The 14,875-nt window shown below is 39.8% G+C and overlaps 1 long non-coding RNA gene across 1 annotated transcript in view; it reads left to right on the top strand.

Annotated features, from left to right (window-relative positions):
* The window catches only part of LOC115071574, a 5,095-nt gene extending 484 nt beyond the window's left edge, over positions 1-4,611 (top strand). Inside the window, exons 2-3 of the long non-coding RNA XR_003850669.1 lie at positions 816-852; positions 4,540-4,611. This is a non-coding gene — a long non-coding RNA (uncharacterized LOC115071574). The remainder of the gene's footprint in view (positions 1-815; positions 853-4,539) is intronic.
* Positions 4,612-14,875: the final 10,264 nt, after the last annotated feature.

Here is a 14,875-nt window from a genome sequence, read left to right as displayed (position 1 = left end):
ATATGATACATAGTTTTTGTCCTCTATACTCACATCCTAGGATATTGACTTATATATGTTTTTTTTCCATTTTTGTTACACATGCATTGTACATATGATAATCATTACACAGTTCAAAGTTACTGAAAAACAATTTTTCACAGACATAAGATAGAGTATTTAATGGTTTTCATTTTTATCGCTAATAATATAATTAAAGTTCTCCGGTTTTTTGCTTTCTACAGTTTCTCAGTTTGGACAGTTTTCACATACTCTGTTACTTTTACGTTTGATCAACTCCCATTTGAAGGTGACAACAGCATTCAGTATCTTGCAGTATGGTTAATGACTACATTTTAAATAATCGTAGTTGTTGTTGTTGGGAGTGCTATAGGCACTGAACACTGGTCTTTGGAGGCACTCTAAGCAATTGTTGTCCATAGTAGCTATACCACCAGCACCTTTTTCCCTTTAGCTTATTAAAATTAATTTCTTGTAAATATGAGAGGTATGTACATGTGAGTGGAAGCAAGAGGTGTTGGTTCCCCGAAAAGCTAGAAATACAGGCAGTTTTGAGCCATCGATATGGTTGCTGGGATTTGAACTCGGCTCCTCTGGAGCTTCCTTGCCTCATGGAGTTTCATTTTAAGCTGGGCAATTTGAGCTTAGTAGCTGGAGGAACTTAAATTTGTTCTTGTCTGTTAATGAATACCGACTATAGAATTGCATCCTGGATGTCTCAAATGCATTCAAACCAACAAAACATTTGTCTCCTCGATTTAATGTGTTATGCTTTTATAGTTTCAATAAACCACATTTTGCCTTTTTTTTAAAAGGGGAAGACATAAATACAACATCAAAGTCTTTATTCAGGTAAGAGTTCATATTTTTTAAATATTTTATTTATCATTTATTTCATGTGTATGAGTGTTATGCCTGCATGTAGGTAAGTGCACCCTTGCCATGCAGTTCCCCAGGGAGGACAGAAGAGGCTGTCAGATTCCCTGGAATTGGAGTTAGGCACAGTTGTTAGCTGCCATGTGGGTGCTGGGATTTGAGCTTGGGTCTTCTGCAAGAACAATCAGTGTTCTTACCTCTGAGCATCTCTCCAGCCCCAAGAGTGTGTATATTTTAAAATAAGTTGTTGGAGAATGTACTGATAGAAATTAATAACTGTAAAGTATACACTGATATAGCGGCATTGTGCTTAATGCTTGCTGTTTCTCACAGTCATCACAATATAATCAAATACATTTTATACTGAAAATTGCTTTATTCTCTCACTTTTTAAGAACCATCAGTGATTGTTTCAAAATGTTAGCTCTCTGCTTTAACAGATGAACCTCCTAGTGTTATCCACACACATTGGTGGCAGATTGACTGTACCTGCCTATTCAAAACCTTTTGTGGAGTCCACATGTGAGCCTAGATGTACATGTGATGTTTTTGAGGCCTCTCTTTTCTTTTATGCCAACATGTATGCTTTGGGATCCTTTTAAGCGAACAGATCATGTTTAGAAACAGAACAGACCTAGTTTCTTGGACACCGGATCTTTAAGAATTTTTTTATTGAGCTTTTGTAATTTTATACAACACTGCATACACAAATTTAAAACCCCCATCCATGTCCCCCAACCCCCAACTGGACCTCGTGTAATTGTCATACATGTTAAGTAAGTCCCATTCATTCAAGCATTTGTACCCAGATGTCCTTCAGTGTAAATTTGTTCACTGGAGTCTAGTCAACCCATCTAGAGATCATATATAAGGCATACCACTCTTCATTTAACATCAGTCAGTCTCCAATAGCTCTCAGTCTAGGACTGATCTGCCATGCATTTGTCTCATCCCCTCTAGGCCCTTCTTTAATTGAGTAGGCATGGGTCCTGTGCTCAATACCTCCATGCCACAAGTTCACATGTACAAGCTTCCAGTGACTTGTAAGCCTCTGCTTCCCTGCATTCATGAACCATCCTTGGCTCTTACGATCTTTCCACCTCCTTTTCCACAATTTCCCTTGAGCTGTAGGCATCTGGGGTTCAATATAGGAGTCCCCATCCAAGGATATACACTCTGCAGTCTCTTATTCTTTAAAACTTGGCCAGTTGTAGTCATCTGTGTGCACTGAAGTCTGTTGTATAAGGGAGCTTTACTGGTGAGAGTTGAGGGATGCATTCATTTTCTCTCTACCCCTTGTTCTGCTAAGTTACATGAGACTTAGGTGCAGAAGTTCAACCATATATGTGTCACCTAGTACTTGGCATCAGACGACCTATATTCTCTGTGTCTGACCGGTTGTAGAATTCTACAGTTGCCCCTATCTGTTAAAAAGAAGCTTATTTGATGGGTTAGTTATATGGTATGCTTGATTGTAAATATAAGGATCCATATTTAGTTTATGACAAGAAATGTCATTTGTTCACAGTTATGAGATAGCATTTTCTCTAGGATCTATGTTTTCACCTGCTATGTGTGTTCCCTCCCACTGAGAGGGCTTTAAGTCCAATTAGATAGCTGTTGATTGCCACCCCTCCCCCCCGAGCTAACACTGCCACTACTGCACATAGAGATAGTTCGCCATGCTGGTTGTTATGGTTATTAGGGTTTAGGGATGGGTTGGACCATTGATTGTTTTTCTTCCTTGGCAGTTTGCACATTATCATCTAGCATTATGATAGCTAAACTTCAGGTAGAAGGCCTCCAGTCCTGTTCCATTGTCTCATGTCCTGTATCCAAAGCATGTCCCATCTTCAGCAGTAGGGTCTTATCAACTAGTATTGGGAGATAACCAAGAGGTTTTGCAATAGCCTGTGTTATTTTGGGATTCTCCTGGACCACTCTCACCAACCACTCAAAGGGATGTCTCTTCTGTTTGGCACTGTGTTCCTTGCCAAGTTCCCAGTTCCCAAGTATACATATGAACTAAAATTCAGACACTGTATGGGCATTTCACATGGGGTTTCAGGGATATCACATTTCCCTCTGGGTTTCCTAGCCCCCCCTCCCCCAAGATTCATTCATCTCTACTCTTGTTCTTTCCATCTGGCCTCCCTCTTCCATCCCCAGTCCCAGTGCCCTGTTTATCCCCACCCTCCCCCAGTAACACCCACCTCCAACTGTCCCCATCTTCTGACTTACTTCCCACACGCAAATATCTTGGTCTGTTGCACATCCCTCCCTCCTCTCTTCCCTACTGAACATTCCCACTTTCCCCATGTCCCCCCTGGTAACATCTGTTCCCTACTATCCCCCTCTTCTGGGTTGTTTCTTTTCCTTTACCTCTGTGTATCCTTTCCATGTTCCTTGCCCCTGCTGTTACATCAGAATATATATACTCACATAAAAGGGATAAATTCTTGCTACAATGTGCAAACCAGAACGTAAGTTCTTCTTTTCTGCACTGGTATGACTTCACTTAGTATGACACTCTCTAGTTCCATCCATTTACCTGCAGATTTCATAATTTCATCTGTTCTTACTGCTGCTAGGGTTGTAGTTCTCCTCCATGTCCAGATAGCTCTAAGGGGCTCAGCGCTATATGGAAGGACTCCCCTTCTCAGCAGGGGGCCTCCTGCTCTCTGCCTGACTTACCTGGAAAGTGCCACCAAGCACGGATGCCTGACCTTATTTGGAACATGACCGTTGGCATAGTTACCTAGAGTAAAAACTACCCCAGATGATAGGAGACCCTACCACATGTAAATAAAGCATACTATGAGCACCTATCAGCTGAAGCATTGGCTGCTGTCTCCACACTATATTTTCCCTGACCCCCACTGAATAAACGGATCTGTTTTCACTGAATCTGGAGCTGTTTCACTGAGTCTGGAGCTGTTTGTATCACTGAACCTGCCTCCCCAAAAAGGGCTTTCTTCCATCAGTGCTCACTGGCCATCCTGACCCCATTCGTCACTTCTGCTCCCTTTGTCCTTGTGGACCAGTGGCCAATGACCCATGAGGAAAGGGAGAGACCCAACACATTATGGAATTTTCAGTTTATCCTTCAAGACAGGCAATTTGTGCAGATAAATCATTTTCAGTCTCTGCCAATATGGTGTCCCCTGCTCCAACTCTGTGATGGAGATGCCTCTGTGCTTGCCTGAAGGCCAGAGGACGATACTAGGTAATTTTGTCATGCTCCACATTATCACTTGAGATAGAGTTTCTCATTGAACCTGGAGCTAGACTGGCAGCTAACAAGTACATTCTCCTTCCTCTGCCACTCAACAGCACTGGGACAGAAGGTGCATGCAACATTTTATGTGGGTACTAAGGATTCAAACTTAGGTCCCCTTTTTTGTGCAGCAAGCATTTTTATCTACTGAGCTTTCTCTCCCCCAGCTGCTGGCTGTTGCACTTTTGTATGTAGCTACAAGTGAGTCTTCATAAATGTTCATAGATTGAGATGTTAAAACTTACAGAGCTAGCCAAAGCTTGAAAACACAGCCTAACTGTTAATTATGTAAATGCAGAAATGTCTCTTAAAATACAGATGACTAAATTTTCACCAGAGTTGTTAAAATAACCAAACTCACCCATTATTATATTTTTACTCCAAAGGTTCTCCAAAAGTCCTGCTCCTGATGTTGCTGGGCCTCCAACAAATGATAATGACAGTAGTTGTACTAACAACAGCAGTTGTAGTAACAAGGTGAAAATGCTCCTTTGTGAAACTTTGGTTTGTAGCTTTGATTCTCTCTACCATAGTTTTGTATGAAAAATTGATCACAAAAAAAACATTTTGTCGATTTAGAATTATTTATTACTTTGATAAGTTCCAAGTGAGTAGTAAATAGTTTGAAGTAGTGTTAGCTGCATGAGAGAATGCCTGTGGGGCTGGAGAGATGGCTCAGTGGTTAAAAGCACAGGCTGCTCTTGCAGAAGAGCCAGGTTCGAATCCCAGTAACCACATGGAGACAAACAACTGTCTGTGTAACTCACGTTCCAGGGATCCGACACTATCTTCTGACCTCTGCAGGCATTGCGCATCATACATGGGGTACTTACATATATGCAGGCAATACACTCATACACATAAAATAAAAATATTTTTTAAAAAAAGATATGATGCTCAATATGTGACTGCTATATTCAAGTCTTAAAAATGATGGGTCTCACTTTACTAAGTGGGAAAAGGGGGCTAAAGTGGCTATTGCTAACAGCTCTTCTAGCTGAAATTCTGCACTGTAAATAAAATAGTTCTCATCTTTAATTCCCCTTGGCTACCCCATGTTGGAGCTATGAATGAAAGGTCAAAAGGCAGTTGGAGGAACACCTATAGAGTATAAGTTTAGCTGGTCAGTAACTTTTTTAATTCTTGAAATTATAGTCACTATAAAATTCTTCTTAACACTGAACTATCTAAAACCCACAACTCAATTAATCATATCTTTTGTTAATTTTCACCTTATAAACTCATGGAAGCAAGAAAAAAACATATATATATATATATACATTCATATATATATACATACATTATATCTTAAAAATGATTCTATCTTGCTTTGAATATTTTCTCACAGAACATGTATCTAGTTTTGGTATTTGTGACCATTTTGTCTCCATTATTGGCTGATTTACTTACACTTCTAAAAAATATTGTATTATTTTTATTTTATGTGTATGAGTGTATTGCCTGAATGTATGTAAGTGCACCCATGATATGCAGTGCCCCCAGTGGACAGAAAAGGGCATCAGATTCTCCTGGAACTGGACTTAAGAGATGGTCGCTAGCTGCCATGTAGGTACAGTTACATTTTTACTGTGAAGTAGGTTTCTGTGCCTTTTTTGGGCAATCCTTGCCTCCCAAGATTTATCTGTTAGCCTCTCTTGTTTGGAAAGAAGCTGAATTCATATAATCACGTCTTTAGTTATTTGACACAATGAATGCAACTTACACTGTTTCTGATATGCAATCCACCCAAATGACATCCTGCAAAAAACAACCTGTGAACTTTTCTCCGAGGAGGTAATTCATGCAAATGTAAATCATGCATATTCATTCAAAATATAAAAATAGATAATTTCCTATAATGGGTTAGAAAACATGATACTTTTGTCACTTGTTTTTGCTTATGTGTGGCAAGTAGTTGTTCTTCAGTTGGGGAGACAATAATTATTATTTGAGAAAGAATATTATTGATTTGTAACCATGCCATGGAAGCAATAGCACAGGGACTCTGAGGACATAAGGTAGACAGTGACTAGGTGGCAGGAAGTGCAAAATCGCAGGGAATAACAAGAAATGCAGTGACTTCCTTTTCTGGCAGAAATAGCTACTCCAGAGGCTAAACTCAAGTTTCCAGTGTTTTTCTGGGAAGAAGATACTCTAGTTTGCAATTTTATGCAGTGAAATAAAGGTGCATCTGAAGTGACTGCTCCCTGTTCTGTGAGACATTATATGGCGTTGTCAGCCAGTGACTCTGTGTGACTGTTTCCCCTTTGGGTGAGAACCCGAGTGCAGAAGGGAGAGGACATGCGGGTGAGGTACAGGACTGAAGAGATGCTGTGACCACTCTAGTTCCCAATAGACTGTGCGACAATGTGTCCTGATTAAATCTGAGAAATCCAAGTCCAAGTGCTCCTCTGCACAGCTCAATTCAGTAGATCTAATAAGACCTGGATATAGATATCGAAAAATATTTACTCTGGGTTCTAATACAACCCCTAGACATTAACAACTGGTTAGATCACAGCAATATGTGAACACCCAGATCTCAACCACTTTAGACATCTCGAGGAGAAGTGTCCTTAGCTAGTCCCCATCTCCATCTCTCCTTCCTGATATTAGGCTCTCTTCTTCTCTCTTCTCTTCTTCTTTCTCTTTTTCTGTGGTTAGACAGCTAAATGCATGTCAGTTTCCATTTGGATCTGTTTAAAATGTAACACCATTTTCATTAAAACAATTCACTGACAGTCATAGTCTTTGGAGTATCTCATGACTATTATCACTGAGGTCTTAGGTAGAAATCCAACGGAAATATCAAATCATCAACTTCTTTTAGTTGAAGCTGGGTTGTAGTCAATCTCAGAATGTCTGCTAAGTTCATAGGGTTGTGGTGTCCTCAGCCTGATAGTATTACATCCTGAAATCCAAACAGTGTACACTCAGTAAACAGCAGTGGGAATCATTTTAAGAATTCAACTGTAGATTTCCTATAGAGGTAATTCATCCAATCAACATGCTGGGAAATTTTAATAGAAATAACAAATGGCTGAAAATCCTTCACAGGCATTTTATGACTCTTTTATGTGCATTTATGGCTTTAATAAAAGATATGGAGAGGAAAAATTATCTCACATGCAAATGATATTTGCTTTGTTCAAAATCATTTGGAAACACACTGACAGAAAAGACTAATGTGGACTCATGATGACACAACTTAGTTGCTTCCATCAACTGAATCATCATTTAAACTTGCCAAGACTTGAACAATCTGGATTTGCAGTTGTCCTCATAGGACTGAATCCAGTGTCCTTTGAGCCATGTCATGTTATGGTGCTTGTTCTGAGACAGCATACAGTCAGCTTGCTACAGAACCCTCTTGTACTTCTTGATATTACCTACTTTGACCCTATAAGTATTTGAACATACAACTCTTGTTTGTTGTATATTGTGATAAAGATTTTAGTGTTTTCAGGATGGTTTTATAGTAATTTATCAGAATCTTTTTCATAATTTCTTGACAATGGGATTAAATTTTAGAACTTAGTAGTGGTATTTTACTAGCTCTTGCTTAGGGGTGGGGGTGTTGCTCAGCGTTAGAACACCTTGCTCACATGCAAGGAGCAGAGTTGAGAGTCCCAGCATGAAAATGTTGCTGTGCTTCATGCATACTGTTCTTCATCATATTGCCTTCAAGGTGTATTTAAGCCTCATTAAATCAATAATGGCTGTAGTTGGATAGCTTATACATACTGCTGGCTGTGGTGGTACATACCTTTAATCCTGGCACTTGGGAGGCAGAGGCAGGCAGATCTCTGTGAGATGGAGGTCAACCTGTTCTACATAAGTGAATCGCAGGGAAGCTGGGGCTACAGTGAGACCATGTCTCAAAAAATTACATTATTTTACTTCTTTTATGTTACTTGAAAATGCAAGTGAATTACTGGCTTCATTATGCTAACTATAATCCATATCGAACTAATTTTGGATTTGCAGTGATAAACCGTTGGGTTTTTGAAAAACATTTTTATTTATTCTCTGAGATTTTCATACAATTTATATTAATCATATTCAGACCCACTTGGCCCATTTAACTCAACTTACTACTCCCCTAACTTCATGTCCTCCGTTATTTTTTTTCTGTGTTCAAGGTCCAATGAGTTTAATCCGTGTTCCCAGATGCTCTTGGGTGAGGGTCCATCCCTTGAATCCTGGTCAGTCTACCAGGAGTCACACCCTTAAAGAAAAATGACTCTCCCTCTCCAAGCAGATATCAATTCCAGAAATTCCACATTAGATTTTTAAATTTGTATTTGATTTTTAAAAATATTTTATTTCTTATTTTTATTTTATGTGTATGAGTGAATTCCCTGAATGTGTGTAAGTGTACCTGTGTCGTGCAATGCCCACAGAGATCAGAAAAAGGTGTTGGAGTCCCCTGGAGCTGGGGTTACAAACAGGGGGGGCAGTGCCAGGTAGCTCTCTGCAAGATTGAGGCCAGCCTGGTCTACGTAGGGAGGTTCAGACCAGCCAGGGCTACCTGTCTCAAAACAACAACAAAAGTCAAATACATTGCTGAAACATTAGGTGAGCAGGTTACAGTAGAGCAGGTAAATCTCATCTGTGTCCCTCACATGCTACTTGATGATGCTTTTTACCTTCTTGGTTGGTGGAAACTAGGGTTTTGTTAATACACTCCAAAAACTTTGATGTGTTAGTCACAGGATGTTAGGTGAGACATGGGGCTGGGCAAGGAATGACTATTTAGGATGCTAAAGACAACCTGCAATTGGGCTCTGGGCCTGCAGCATTCCAGACTCTCCACAATGTGGAGTCTCTCTTTTAAAGAGTATCAACTCTTCCACGCCCAGCAATAATCACCTGCCAATAGTCCTTCAGCTAAGATTGGGGCCTGCTGCCCATTTCCCAAGTTCTATCCTGGGTTTTTGTCTGATCAATTTTACATGGAGGTACATGACCATATGGAAATAAGAGACTTACAGGCTCCTTGGATCCTTTTCATATGAACTTACAGCAATGGTGTCAGCATGCACAACACCCATGCAAACTCAAGTAGTTGATGTTTTGTAAACGTCTGCCTAGGGGTTGGGTATGTTGTTCATGGTTAGAGCATTTTGCTAGCAGGCAGCAGGCAGAGTAAGTGCCCAAGCAGCAAGAAACTACCTTACTTCATATGTGCTGTATATCATAATATTCACTTTAACAATAGTTAAACATTACTAGGTTGATAATGCTTGTAATTAGATAGGTTACCCATATCTTCAAAATATCATACTTTCTGCTCATTATTGTAACTGAAGAGTGCAAGTGTCTTAGAGGCTCCATTGCACTCATTACAATCCATAAGGTAATTGTAATCCATTAGTAAGAATTTGAATTTTCATTGATAAACTATTTAGTTTTATTCTGGTTTGACACTTCTTAAAAATTACATTTTATTCGTTTATTTGGGGGGAAGACAGGGCTTGTCTGTGCCAAGGTACAAGTGTGGAGGTCAGAGGATAATTTGTGGGAGTCAGTTCTTTCCTCCCACCATGTGGGCCCCAGGGAGAGAAATCAGGTCAGCAGGCTGGCGGCATGTGCTTTTACCCACTGAGCCATCTCAGCAGCCCTGGTTTACACTTTGAATAAAAGCATCTTAATATTAAAAAAGAAAACCGTATATGGCTCATGCATTTGAACACTTGGTTCCTGGATGCTGTGCCACATGTGGGATGTGGCCCAATTAGAAGAAGGTTGCTAGTGGTGGAGCTTCAAGGTCATATCTGCTTCTGCTTCCAGTTCCAAGCTGTCTGCTTCCCCCTCTACCACATGAGAAGCAACAGCCTCTTGACACAGGCCAAGTCTCTCAGCTTGTTTCCCCACCATGGAGTGAAATTCCCAGAAACCATGGCTCAAAATAAACCTCCTTCCCTCAAGTCTTTTCGTCAGGTAATTTGTCACAGCAACAAGAAAAGTAACTAACAGTCCTCTTTTCTATTTCACACCCACCCCCTTTTTTAAGGTATAAAGCAAATAGAAGGCACCTTTAACCTCAGATAGTTCTGTTTGAAAACAGAACATTGTTCACACCATTTGCTGATCTCCAAGACAACCTTACTAAATAGCTAACTACCTTGAAATATCTGACCTCATCTAATATCAGAAAGGAAAGAATCAGATTGGGCTTAATTATTACACCTAATGAAATCGTTACTGTGACATTAAATATTATCTGAAATCCAACACAAATATTCTTCCTTTTAGCCCTAATTAAATGGTATCCAAATTAATATTGGTTACTGTATGTCACAAAATTATTTTTGGTCAAGGCAGGACTTAACAGGGAAATACATATTTTCAATAAGCAAAGAAATGGAAAACACCACAGATTCAACCACCTATCAGTTGGCAAGAACGTTGTACTCCATCCCTGCTGATAAAAGGAGGAAATTTCAGAATGTATTTAGATTGTGTAACTTAGGGACTAGAGAGATGGCTTAGTATTTATGAGCACTGGCTGTTCTTTGGGAGGAACAAAATTCTGTTCCCAGCACCTCCATCAGGCATCTCACAACTGCCTGTCAGTACAGCTCCAATGCCTCTGTCCTCCATGGGCACCTAAACACATGAGTACACAAACACAGAAACACACACACACACACACACACACACACACAGACCTAAACTCGTGTGCACATACACACACGCACTAAAACTTAAAATCTTGCCGGACGTAGAGGTGCATGCTTTTAAACCCAGCACTCAGGAGGCAGAGGCAGGTGGATCTCTGAGTTCAAGGCCATTCTGGTCTACATAATGAGTTCCAGACCAGCTGGGGCTACAGGGAGACCTTGTCTCATCTCAAAAAGACCAAAATAAATTTTAAAAAAATAAAATAAATAATAAAGATTTTATTTAAAAATGTTTAAGTGAATATCTAAGAAATACTTTGTTTTGCTTTCCCCTCTAAAGCCAAATTTGACATTGATCTCCATTTTACAAGAAAAATTAAATTTGAGTATTTTTTTAGGTCAAAAAACCAATTTTAACATAGAAACCTTTAATAAAATATGAACTACTCTCATAATCTGTACAGGTATCTATCTCAATTTTCTTCTGAAATATGCTTAGAATTGAGGCTATTTTTTCTGAGTAACTGATATGCTCTCTCTCATTTGTATAATTTCCCTGTAAAATAAACTGTGATTCCTGTTGAGACCCCTTATTAAGTGATTGAAGTTAAGAACAATATGACCACTCATGGCCGGTGGAACAGATTCAAATAAGAGGAGTCATTCCCAGGGCTTGAATGTCTAGTTTCATATTGCCAGTCCCTCCTGCCACAATTACAGGACTAGTTCTGATGCACCTTCTCTAACTGTCTTCAGTCTCTACATTGAAGGAGAGAATAAAGTCATAAGATGAACCCACCTGCCTTTAACAGAATCATAACTATGGCAGTAGAATCTCAGGTGTGGAAAGAAAACTATCTTATCCCACTGTAATGTAACCAGTAAATATGAAAACTAATTAGTGATTCTCTTTAGTGGAGAATAGAATGTTTTTTAAAAACTTCATAGCGGTAGACCTCATAGATAGATTCCACATGTTCCTTAAAGTAAAATTTTGTGAATTTGCTTTGCTTTTGGGTTAGTGTTTATTGATTTTGGTTGCTTAGTTTCACATTCTGTTGCTGCTCAAGAAATACCCTAATGAAAGCAACTTGAGGGAGAACGTGTTTATTCGGCTCACAATTCAGTTCACTATTGCAACGATGCCAATGTGGCAGGAAAAAACATCACATCTCAGGCAAGAACAGGGAGCAGTGAACTAATGCATGCTTGCCTGTGCTCACTTCTGTCCTTTCAGCCAGTCCTAGGCCCAGCCCTTGAAATCGAGCTTCCCATATTCAGCATGCAAATTTCCACCTCCATCAACCCAATTAAAAAAATGTAAGAACACTTGTTGCTGCTGCAGAAGACCTGAGTTTGGTTCCCGTCAACACGGTGGCTAACAACCATCTGTAACCCTAGTTCAAGTAGATCAGTCACTCTCTTCTGGAGTCTCCAGGCATTTCATGACACAGGTGCATTTCATGCATGCAGACAAAACACTCATACACATAATAAAAACAAACATAAAAGAAAATCCCTCACAGGTAAGCGTATAGGTCAACCTGACCCAAACAATTCCTCATTGGCACTTCTTTCGTAAATAATTCTGAGTCAAGTCCATAACACAAATCATCACAGTCTTTAGTAATTTAAAGTTTTCCACTGCCCTGATAACTGATCTTCAGGAAAAGGACATATGTGGAGCCAGGTTTTGGCATTTTTACATCAAGTGAGGTAAAAATCTTTTAATGTGAGAATGGCTTCGTCATCTCCAAAATCACTTAATTCCTTGTGGAAGAAAATTTACTATGTAAAGAGGCATTTTTATTCCAATCCAAACTAAATTTTAACTTTCTCGGTTCATGATTTTCTCCTACTGCAGACTAAGGCAAATTTTTCTCATGTCTTAATGGTAGTCTAGTGATTTGTGAATAACTAAACACCTATGAACATGTTTAGCTTTTAAATAGTAATTAGTTTCTACTTTCCTCTGTGTCCATACCCTGTGACTCATAAGAATAAAGTCATTTTGCAAACAAGTTCCATTAAAAACAACAACAACAACAAATGTCTGGCAATGAAACCAAGCAAATTGACCATCCACCTTTTCATCAGCAGACAGTGTATCAAGACCCAGAAACAAAGATAGACAGAGACTACACACCAGTATGTTCAGGACTCCCTTTTGTGAGAAAGGCCGACCATCGGTTTAATCAAGCAAAGCAATGCAGAGTCTGACCATCAAAACAAGATGAAAAAATGTTTCACAGGCTTTTTGGTAAACAGGATATTAATGTTTGTCCTGAAGAACTACACCTCTACAGGAAGAACACCCTTAAATGCAGTTCCCACAAATTCAAGTAATTTATGTGATTCTGAGGGGAAAGATGCACATGCACTGCCCATCCCTGAAGTATCACAGTTTCCAGACACAAAGAGCCCAATTTTTTAAATGCCCTTACATCCCCTTCCCAGGAATATACATGCCATGCATTCTCTAGGGTTAAGCGAAACTAAGTGAACTATGGAAATAAAATATCAGACAATGAACATGCTTTAGCACAAGCGAGGACAATTCTGATGATAATACAGAGAGTAAATAGTAATAATAAAGACTCCTGGAGTAGTTACAGTTGAAATGAAAGGAGCCCAAAGGATTGATATGCAAATTATAAAAGTATAAACCAAAATATTATGAAGTGGAAATTAGCCAATCTCGGGATTTCTGTTAATTTTATAGAGCCCTGGTATCATCAGCCAGCCAGTTTAACACAGCAAAATCGAGATGGTGTACAGTCAGTAACAACATCAAGAGTCATTTAAAAATATTTTATCTATTATTTTCATTTTATGTGTACAAGTGTGTTGCCTGCATGTATGTGAGTGCATCTGTGTAGTGCAGTGCCGCAGAGGCCAGAAGAGGGCTTCAGATTCCCCTGGAACTGGAGTTAAGGATGGTTCGTAGCCACTATGTGGGTGCTGGGACTCGAACCCGGGTCCTCTGCAAGAGCAGTCAGTGTTCTTAACCATTGAGCCATCTCTCCAGCCCCATCAAGCGTCATTTTAATAACCAAATGACTCTTATACTTTGGAACTAATTATTTATTAACAGTCTGGGAGAATTCATAGAAATGAGAAAATTAAGAATTGATTTAAAAAAAATCTGTCAAGTAGGTATTACAAATCCTTTTTCTATCATTTGTGGCTTTCTCTGATAAGAGTTTAGTTTTCATTTTCCTCTCCATCCCTACTGGCCGCTCCAACGCCTTCCAGATGCTCTCTCATCCTCCTCACAACTTCATATCCCGCACTTCTTTTCTTTCCTCATGACCCACTAAGTACAGCTAGTACTGCCCATGTACTCATGGATATAAGCCATCCAGTAGAGCATGGGCAACCTACAAAAGGCCACAACTCTGAAGAAAACGGACTCTCCCTCCCCTAGCAGCCATCAATTGCAAATAGCTCTCAGCTAGTGGTGGGGCCTTGTGACCCCCTGCCCCATCAGTGCTGGAATGCTGATTGGCTTGATCTTGTGCAGGTCTTGTACACACAGCCACAGCTGCTGTGAGTTCATGAGTGTAACAGTCCTCCCTGACATCTGGCTCTTACAATCTTTCATTCTCTTCTACCACCAAGTTTCTAGAACCTTAGCAGAAGATGGTAATAGAAATGTTCCATTTGGGGCTGATCACTCCATAGGCATTTATTCTTTGCACTTTGACTGGTTGTGAGTCAGTGTTAACTGCTGTTCACTGCAATATGAAACTGCTCTGATGAAGGGTGAGAGCTGCACTAATATGTGGGTTTAGTGTTTAGAGGGCAGTTTGATGCTGTGTCCATTTAACACAAACCCTGGGTTCTCCTCTACGGCTTATGACCTCTGGAGCCACAGGTACTTGGCCAGGCTTACAATATCGGGTATGAATGCCCTCCTATGGAATGGGCATTAAAATTCAATCACAAAATCTGTAGCAGTGGACACATCTTGCCTGGAATGTCAGTATTGTAGCATACCGAGTTTGCTGCTGCATAATATCATTTATAGCTTTTCTCATCCAGTGGCCTGATTAGTACCTTTCAGTCCTATGAAAGCTAGCCTGCAGGAAGACGC

Source organism: Nannospalax galili, unplaced genomic scaffold (assembly GCF_000622305.1).
Source record: "Nannospalax galili isolate Female #2095 unplaced genomic scaffold, S.galili_v1.0 scaffold299, whole genome shotgun sequence".
In the NCBI taxonomy this organism is placed as follows: Eukaryota; Metazoa; Chordata; class Mammalia; order Rodentia; family Spalacidae; genus Nannospalax; species Nannospalax galili.
The sequence above is the reverse complement of the archived record's forward strand: the minus strand, read 5'-3'. Positions and strand labels throughout refer to the sequence as shown.